At 37.0% G+C, this 9,319-nt stretch overlaps 1 long non-coding RNA gene across 1 annotated transcript; it reads left to right on the top strand.

Annotated features, from left to right (window-relative positions):
* Nucleotides 1-1,043: 1,043 nt before the first annotated feature.
* LOC135456525 (uncharacterized) lies at nt 1,044-5,141 on the top strand. Its single transcript, XR_010442563.1, has 3 exons — nt 1,044-1,130; nt 2,376-2,418; nt 5,006-5,141. It is a non-coding gene; the product is annotated as an uncharacterized LOC135456525 (long non-coding RNA).
* Nucleotides 5,142-9,319: the final 4,178 nt, after the last annotated feature.

Genomic DNA, 9,319 nt, shown 5'->3' with positions numbered 1-9,319 from the left:
TCAGAGTGCTGAATGTCTCTCACATTTCTTTATAGATTAATATAACTGAATGGTGCTTAATTCAGTTTAAAATTTTACTTTATGGTTGACCTTTTTCAGCTTAATGACACAGTTTCAGTGGTAGGACACAGGAGACATGCCAGTGACAATGATTAAATAAAAAGAAAACCATTAAGAGAAACCATGCATATTGTTGCCTCACAGAGAACCAAAACATTGTTTTCCTGACAGCCATATGAATTTGTTTTCTAAAGTTTTAAAAAAGGCATTGGACATCAAGAATGGGAGGAGAGAGCTGTGTTGTAGTAATTGTCCTTTGATCATACTTATTATAATATCTCCTTTGATCATACTTATTATAATATCTCCATATGATTTTTATATGAAAATAAACATAGAATTTGCAAAGTAGTGCTAGACTTAAATAGTGTGAAGGTCACACTCCAAGCAGATATTTTAAAATGTGCTTCACTTTACTTACTTTAGTTACTATCTCTCTCTACTATTTCAAGATATTACCTCAAATCTGATACAGATAAATGAAAATTTAATCTTTTCCCTGTTAATCCCTTTTGCCTTCTTTCTAATCAGTATGAAAAATGCTAATCTGTTTACCCAGCCCCAGAAGCCAGGCACAACCTTTGGGTTGGGCTTGAGTCCAGACCTTCACATCCAGGCTCTGTGTGTGCCTTCGCCATCTGAGACCTCTGTTCTGGGCTGGGATAAATCTGTCTCTGAACATATCAGTTTGTACACCCTAACTATATATAGACAGCAAATACAAGTAGTTTAGATGAGATTAATTTTTAGCAGGCCACAGTTGGACAAAGTGAATCCCTAGATGAGATGATGGGGGCCTGGATCAGGGATTTAGCAACAAGTATAGAAAATGTGGAATATGAAAGATGATCTGGAGAAGGAACTTTAAGGCATAGCATCATTTTGAGACGTCTAGGCAAAAGGGTTGTTTTTATTCTGTCTGGAGTTAATAAAAGCTGCTGCTTTCTTCTTTTTTTTTTTTTTTTTTTTTTTTTAATTTCTGAAGAAAGGCAGATCCCTGACTTTTGTTCTTTTCAAAACAAGAATTAAGATACATGTGTTGGAAGAATATTACTGAAGTCACCCAAAGTGTAAGTATTCAAAAAACAATGAGCTTTGAAATGGCATTGAAAAGCACAGTTTTTTCACCAGACAAGGAATAGGTGCAGTAAATTAAACCTGAACCAAAGGATTCTGTTAATTTTTGCTAGTGGAGGCAGTGGGTAGATGGTGACAATTGATACTCTTCAGTGCCTGAAAACTTGAATCTATAAGAGTAGGCTTGTAAGAGTAGGCTACCACCTGGAAAATTATGCTGCCTTCAAGGCCTAGAGTGCAGGCTGATTTTCCTGTGGTTTGGAGAATTGCTTTTGAATCAATTATTTTAAGCACCAGGGCAATTCCTTCCTTTTCTTGACACTTGAAGTGAATGACCTGTCAAGGCAAATGCTTAATTTTCTAAATACGAAGTCATTTGGCATATGAACTGCATGGATTCTTGCTTGTTTCATGTCCATGACATAAAAAATCTAAATCTATGTTTGATCAATGGAAGGGGAGGAAGCCCTCTAATTTGCACCTGTTTTGTATTTAAAATGTTCTTTTACATTCCCGTGGGGAAAAAAAAACCCAGGGCTTTTAATAATAAGGTTTTTTTGTTTGTTTCTTTGTTTAACTTGGTTTCTTTTTTTTTTTTTTTTTTTTTTTTTGATAAATTAAAAAAATGGAAGCTTATTTTTAAGCAGGAAGTAACTTAATTTTTTTGTTGTTGTTTGCTTAAATGGACTCCAATTACAACTGAACTGGATTTTTATTTATTTGAAGAGGGTTATGAATGTTCATAAAATAGATATTTAGATTACCTGAATGAGTACTATTTCTTCAGGCAGACAAGGCACATAAATTTATTCCATATTTCCAGACTTTTCTACTTCTCTGGCAATTTGAAATACGAAATTCTCACCTTCCTCTTTCTGTCGTTCATCACACAACAAAAGCCTAACAAACATTACATGAAATCTGGTTGTTTTTTTTCCTTTTTTTAAATAAGTATTCAAACAATCTGTGTTATCCAGATATCCAAAATCTCTCTGTGGTATTCACTGCTAAGGATAATCCATTTCAGGAAGACTGAAGATAATAGATTTTATGGGCATTACTTAAGCAAAATTACCACCTCAGTGAAATGGGAAAACATGACATGAAAACCAAACAAAACCATCTCGTTAAAAGATGTCTTTAGCCCAAATTAAATAAGAATATAATGGAGTCTAGTTTAAAATTGAGGTGAAAAAATGGAAGAAATTTGCAGGAAACTTTTCCATTTTGTTTTACAGAAAATGAATGGATATGTTCCCATTCCTGTGGAAAATTTTGGAGGTACCTCACATAATTTATAATTGATTTTCCACTAAACTGTTGAGGAATCATTTTTGCTTCTGTTGCTAAAATGCAGAACCAGCAAAAAACCTGCAGAACATCTTGGCAAATTCTTCAGAAATTACCTCTACCTCAAAAACCTGAAAGTATGATTTTTTGGTTTGTTTTTAAGTCTTCTTGGGGTTTTTTTGTATTTGAAAAAGAAAATATTGTAAAAGTGTGGAATACATTATTTCCATAATGTATTCCTCCTATTCTTTCGGACCATAGTATTGTAGTATATTTTAGCTGACCATTTCAAATCACACTTTAAGGTAAATTTTGTAGTTTTTAGATTTGAAGTTTAATATTTCCTTTTTAGAATGCTTGGATCTAATCTATGACTTAAAAGCCATAATTGAGCAAGTGTCAAACGTGCACTTGGTTTGCTCTTTCCTAGATTTCCAGGAGTCTGGATATTAGGAGTTTTAAATAATCATCTCATGAGTTTTATTACTGTATAATGAGTCTCTCAGCCTTGAGTTGCTGCTGAATTTTCTGCAGCAACAAAAATGCTTTATTATCTTCAGAGCAACTTAAAGAACTGAGAAATGTCATTTGGTGTGTGAGAACTTTGCCCAGAACTTGAGTGCAATACAAAGAGCCATTAGAATCAATCTTAATTGAGAAGTTCACTAGAAATTAAGGAGAAATTTATCCCTTCACCTGAAGTACAGTTTTATCTGCACTGTTTTAGTGTCTCCTGTTTGATACAGACAGAAGTGAGATGCACTGTCTTATAAATAATGTTTACCACTCATTATTGTAGTCATGCTGCAGGGGACGAAGGCTTCAGCTAAAGGTGAAGGTTCTTTGGGATCAAATACACATTTATTGCTGATGTCAGGCAGATTAGCATTTTGCCCTTAGTTTCCATAAAAATCAACCAGGCAGATTAGCATTTTGCCCTTAGTTTCCATAAAAATCAACTTGGAATCATTCCCTATTGTCATGGTTTCACCCCAGCCAGCAGCCAAGCCCCACACAGTCCCTTGCTCACTCCCCCACCAGTGGGCTCAGGGAGACAATTGGAAGGGTGAAAGCTGGAAAACTCATGGGTGGAGATATAGGCAGTTTAACAGGGAAAGCAAAAGCTGTGCACACAAGTAAAGAATTAAGTCATCTCCTCCATGGGCAGGCAGGAGCTGAGCCATCTCCAGGAGAGCAGGACCCCATCACATGTGATGGTGACTTGGGAGGACAAACACCATCTCTCCAAACATCCCTCCTTCCCTCCACTTTATCCACTGAGCATGATGCCACATGGTCTGGGATATTCCTTTGGTCATTTTGGGTCACCTGTGCTGTCTCTGTCTCCTCCCAGTCTCCTGTGCTCCCCCCAGTTCCTCACCAACCTCATGAAAAGCAGCAAAAGCCTTGGCTCTGTGTAAACCCTGCTCAGCAATAACAAAAACACCTCTTATCTGTCATGCCAGTGTTCAGCACAAATCCAAAATACCAACCACTGTGAAGAAAAATAACTCTACCCCAGTCAAAACCAGCACACCAATGCACTGCACCGATTTTTCAATCCTGTCTCTGTAGCATCTTTTGCAAGATTACTTACCCAGTAGATTGTAGAGACAGGTAAATGAGAGGGTTTCACTCGTTCTCTCAAGCAACAGACATTAAACTGCCTGCTATTTCCTAGAGCCCTTGAGAATAAATTTTAGTCTAGCTCTGATATTAGTTCTAGTTGTATCACTGGTATGAGAAAGAGTGTGTAAGAATTGCCGGTACCCCCATCTGTACATTTCACTTGACACAGGTGAGATTTACAGAGATACCTTGAAAAATATTTCTGCCAGTATTCTCTGTTGTTACAGAACCATTGTATAAACTGGAATATACTGCTTAGGAGACAGGTACATTCCTTTGTTTCCAATTTCTTAACAGTAATGTTAGATCATGTATATTATGTTTCTAAAACCTAGTTTTAATCAAGATTATTGTCAAAAGTGTCCATTTTTATGTGTATCAGAATACACAGACAACACTGGATATTATCATATTTTTGACTTAAAAACCTCCAAATAAATGCTAATTAATTATAATTTTTTATATAAAAACCTTCAAATAAATGTTAATTTCAATTAACTGAAAATTCTGAACTGAAATACCATTTACCTGACAATATCGTTACCACATGTGGTTCATGCCAGTCTTGGCTACTTTGGAGATATGTTTTAGGCCTTCAAATTACAGCCAGTTCTGCACTTCAAGGAGTATATTCAAAAATATTTCTAGTTTAGATATATTCTATATTTAGTAAAGTGATTCCTGTCTTTGAATTGATTATCCAGTGACTGATACTAGAAATAAAAATTAAACAAGAAATTCTACTTGATGTTTGACATAGAATTTAGGGTTTTTCCTTGCAATGTATATCTGGTTTTTTTTTTTTTTTTTTTTTGATGATTGGTAGTTTCTTAAGCTCTAAATACTTATATATATAATGCAGATTTAAGGTAATACCTATCTTTAAGACACTAAAGGGAAAGTATGAAATCGGACTTCAGATTAGCAATCTATTATTGTATTGTTTCAGGTTTCAAAATCATTGTCATGCACTCTCTGGAATCTGAATTAATGACTCAAGGCTTCTTTGCTCAGATATATCTGCCATGGTGGACTTAGGCTGTGAAACTTCTCATGCTGGTATTTACAAGTGTGATGTGACTTTTTTTCCTGAAGTGACATTAGAAATTTTTTTCATTTATGTGACTTGTTGTAATTATTTAGGATGCTAATTCTGATTATTTAAATTTGCTGAGCTGACAGTCTTGATTGATACCATAAAAATAAGTCCTTTTCATTTATTAGCTGTTTAATTTGGTAATAAAAAATGCTACTTCATAATTAGGTTGATTTGTAAGCTCACAAAGACAAAACTGTCAAGGTACTTAGTGGGAAAAAAACCCTCATCCCTTCTTCCTCTATTTGAAAATGACATTATATCAATTTTCAAGCTTACATGTCCCAAGGGAAAATTACTGTGTAACTTCTCTCTCTCAAAGAAATCTCTTTGAACAGTTAAAAAAAATGGCCAAAGATTTACTCTGCTTCAACTTATGGAAAAATAAGAGGACACAATTATCTTTTTATCAGATGAGTAATGGCCTTATTCTCACAATTTTATGAGTTCCTTTTAGTTACTGTTAATTTAGACTTGTTCAAGTGGGGTGATTCAATTGCAAGTTCCTCACTGTTATTTGTTTTGATTTATTTTCAAAAAAAAGGAGAAACTTTAGAACAGGAATTATATGCTGGAAGACGCCTTTGGCTCAGACAAATACACAGGTTTGGAGTAGGAGAATGCAATTACATGCAGGACTTGAGAATGTAGGATGAGATCATTGGCTATTTTAAATAAATCTTTGAACAGATTCAAAGGGATGAAAACAATCCTGTATGTAAATGTGCTGATATAAACTAATCCACTTTTTTTTTTTAATGAAGTTGTTTGATAAGTTCAAAAAGAAATTGTAAATACTCCAGACTAAGTTATCTTCCTTTCTTATCTCTCATATTTTCATCTGCTATGATGTCTTTGGCGTATCAATTCATTCTAATTCAAATTTTTTTATCTTTCTTTCCATTCTGAATTCACCTTGCCTTTCACCTCTATTACTCTTTTTTATTGCAGAACCTGCAAACACAATCTGTCCTTTTGGGGCCAGCAATTCTCTTTGACCCAAATTTGTACCCAAAATGCTACAAACAGTAAGAAGCAATAAATATCAAATAATACAATACACTGTGATTTGAAAAATTGAACAAAATTATTAGTGTTTTGTACAGCATGAAAGAAATTGTCACTTAGCTGCATGCTGCAGAAATTTATACAGATTGCTGAAGCTCTTTTGACATGATAGCAGCATTGTATGCAAGAAAATTCTGACATTTTCCATTATAAGGTGATTTTTTAAAATATAGCTATTAACTTTGCTAGAATTAAACTGCTGGAGTTGAAATCTCCTTGTCTGACCAGAGCTGGTTTTGTTCATTTTAAGTTTTAGTTTCATGGATGATAAGTTTTACACATCATCTTACCCTTGTTGCCATGACAATGATGATCATGATGCTCAATAGACTTTGGAGCAGGGAATTGCTATGTGAGAGAAGGATGGTTTGAGTTTTAGGGATAGATCATTTACTTGCCCTTGAATATTTGTTCAGTTTTGGACAACTTATAATTATTTGAATAGTCTTAATTTACACATCCTCAGTAGAATTTTGTTAACAAACTTTCCCACAGATTTTATGAATATTCCCTGTGTCTAAGGCATGCTTAGTTTGCTCAGAGAGTGGATGGGCAATTTATACTGTTTGAAACATCTTCAATCTCATTGAAGAAATACCTGTTTTCACTGTTTTCAGGACACTGCATTAAGAACATCCACACCATGCAAAATTTTACTGTTTTCCATGCTGGCTTGCAATGACTGTCTGTGGCTGCATTGCACATATAAGTACAGTTGTTCTGCATTTATATCCACTGCCTCTCTGTACTCACCATAATCTTGCTCTTGCTCCCAAAATGTCATGGAGAAGGTTGAGTGGAGAAAGAAAAAGTGGAGCCTAAGGCTGAACCTCCCTAGTGAATGTAGCTTTAAGCAATTTGCTTTGGCAAATCAGAATTTTTACCAAGGTATTAGAAGCAGTACAAGGGGCAGTGGTTATAAAGTGATAGATTTAACTTGGACATAAGGAATTTTTTGGAATTACAATAATGAGACTCTGGAACAGGTTGCCCAGAGGACTTGTGGGTGGCCCATCACTGGAAGTGTTGAAGGTCAGGTTGAATGAGGCTTTGAGCAAATTGATAGTGAAAGATGTCCCTAGAGGGAATGAACTAGATGATTTTTAAAGGTCATTTGCAACTCTCTCAGTTTCTTCTCCTGCTGTTTATTGCATTAGCTCAGGTTGTAAATGCCTGTGTTGTGATTCTAAAAGTTGTGATTCAGACGAGGACCAATGGACTACTTCAGGTCACACTTCTAGTTTACAAGATAAATTTCAGGAAATTACATTAAAAATGTTGCAAGTGTGTTATAGTTGAAAAGTCAAATACTTCAAAACTGTGCCAAAATTGAAGATATTTGTTCTTTTTCAAGTAGAGCTGTATGACTATACTACAATGGCACTTTTAACTGTGTTTTTGAATGCTATACACTTTTTCTTTGCTTCACTGATGAGGCAAAGTTATTAATGAATGATAGGATAAATTCTAGATATTTTGGCTCTTTGACAAGATGGATTAAAAATGTCAGAAAGCAAGAAGTGAGAAGACAAGAGAGGAGAGGAGGGGCATTTCTTCCTCTTCATTTCACTGGCAGATGGCAAGGGATGAAGGGGTGTGAGGGAAGAGGAGCTGGATAAAGCCAGTATTGGTTTTGCATGACTTTGAATAATCAGATGGGTCAGCACAGGTGTCTTAGACAATGTGGGTCAGAAAGGTACCTTCAAATAGGAAGCCCTTTACCCCTACAGGAACAAGAGCTTCTCTTCTTCTCTTCCCTTTTTCAAATTTTTTTGGTACTTTAGTGAAATGATTAATCCATCCTGTGTTTATGCTTTTGGCTGAAGCACCTATTCCTAGAGCAGCTACGCCCTTGCAGTCTAACGATGAGCCATTAACACCCCATGGCTTGCATACCCTGCCTTAAAGGTCCTCACAGCTGGACCTCCTCAGTCCCAGCAACCAGCTCCATCCTCCCACTCACAGAGCATTCAGGAGCCAAGCTCTCTGCATGCCTATTCCCCTGCAAAGTCAGAAAGGGACCACTATTCAACAGCCCATGGGCCAGGCATGTAGCTGCAAGCGACAGCCAAAAATCTGAGTGGGAGGAACACCTGCAGCTGAACAGAAATGTGTCAGCAAAAGTGTTCAAACAACAAATTCTTACTCCCTTAGAGGGCAAACATGACCCGTAAGTTGCCAGATGATGAAGAAGGATAGAGATTTGGGGGGGCTGGGAATGAATAGGAAATAAAAAAGGGTAGCAAATATGGCCACCACTCAGATACTCCTCAGTAAGATAGCTTGGTCCACTGAGGAGTAAAACCCTAAAAAAGCCAGTGTGGCAGTTTTTACCCACCACAGTTGTTGAGAGGACTGGAAAGGCCCCAGCAGATGCCCTGCTGTGTAAATCCTGCTGACATGCCTCACTTCCCTGGGCCAATTTGGAAGCAGAAGGGTGTTTGTGAGTACTGAGGATAGAGTGAGACCCCACCTGGAGTACTGGGCACTGTTCAAATCTTCCCAACAAAAGAAGGACATGGAATGTTGGAGCAATTCCAGAGGAGGACCATCAAGTTTATAAGGGGACTAGAGCAGTTTTCCTCTAAGACAAACTAAGAAAATTGGGTATGTTCAGATTGGAGAAGAGAGGGTTGCATGGAGGCCTCACAGCAACATTCTGGTGTGTTAAGTGGGACTACTGGGAAGTCAGAGAGTGACTCTTTGCTAGGAACTGTAGTGATAGGACAAGGAGTAATGGGTAAAAACTGAAACAGAGGAAATTCAAGTTAGAGATTTGGAAGAAATTCTTTACTATGAGGATGGCTAGGCACTGGAATGGCTGGCCCAGGCCCAGGTTGTGGCTGCCCCCAATGCTGGCAGTGCTCCAGGCCAGGCTGGGTGAGGCCTTGACAGCCTGGTCTAGCAGGAGATATCCCTGCCCATGGCAGCAGGGTTTGGGACTGGGGGATCTTTAAGGTCTATTCCAACCCCTTAATGTTCTATTATTTGATCCACATCAGGATTCAGCTGATGTTTCTTCTCTGGTGTCTCCTGCAGCTGGCCCACACATAGTGGCCAAGGGAGCAGGATTTTGGAAGAAGACCAAAAGTGTCATAC

Source organism: Zonotrichia leucophrys, chromosome 1A (assembly GCF_028769735.1).
Source record: "Zonotrichia leucophrys gambelii isolate GWCS_2022_RI chromosome 1A, RI_Zleu_2.0, whole genome shotgun sequence".
NCBI lineage: Eukaryota > Metazoa > Chordata > Aves > Passeriformes > Passerellidae > Zonotrichia > Zonotrichia leucophrys.
This window is presented reverse-complemented; position numbering and strand designations above follow the sequence as displayed.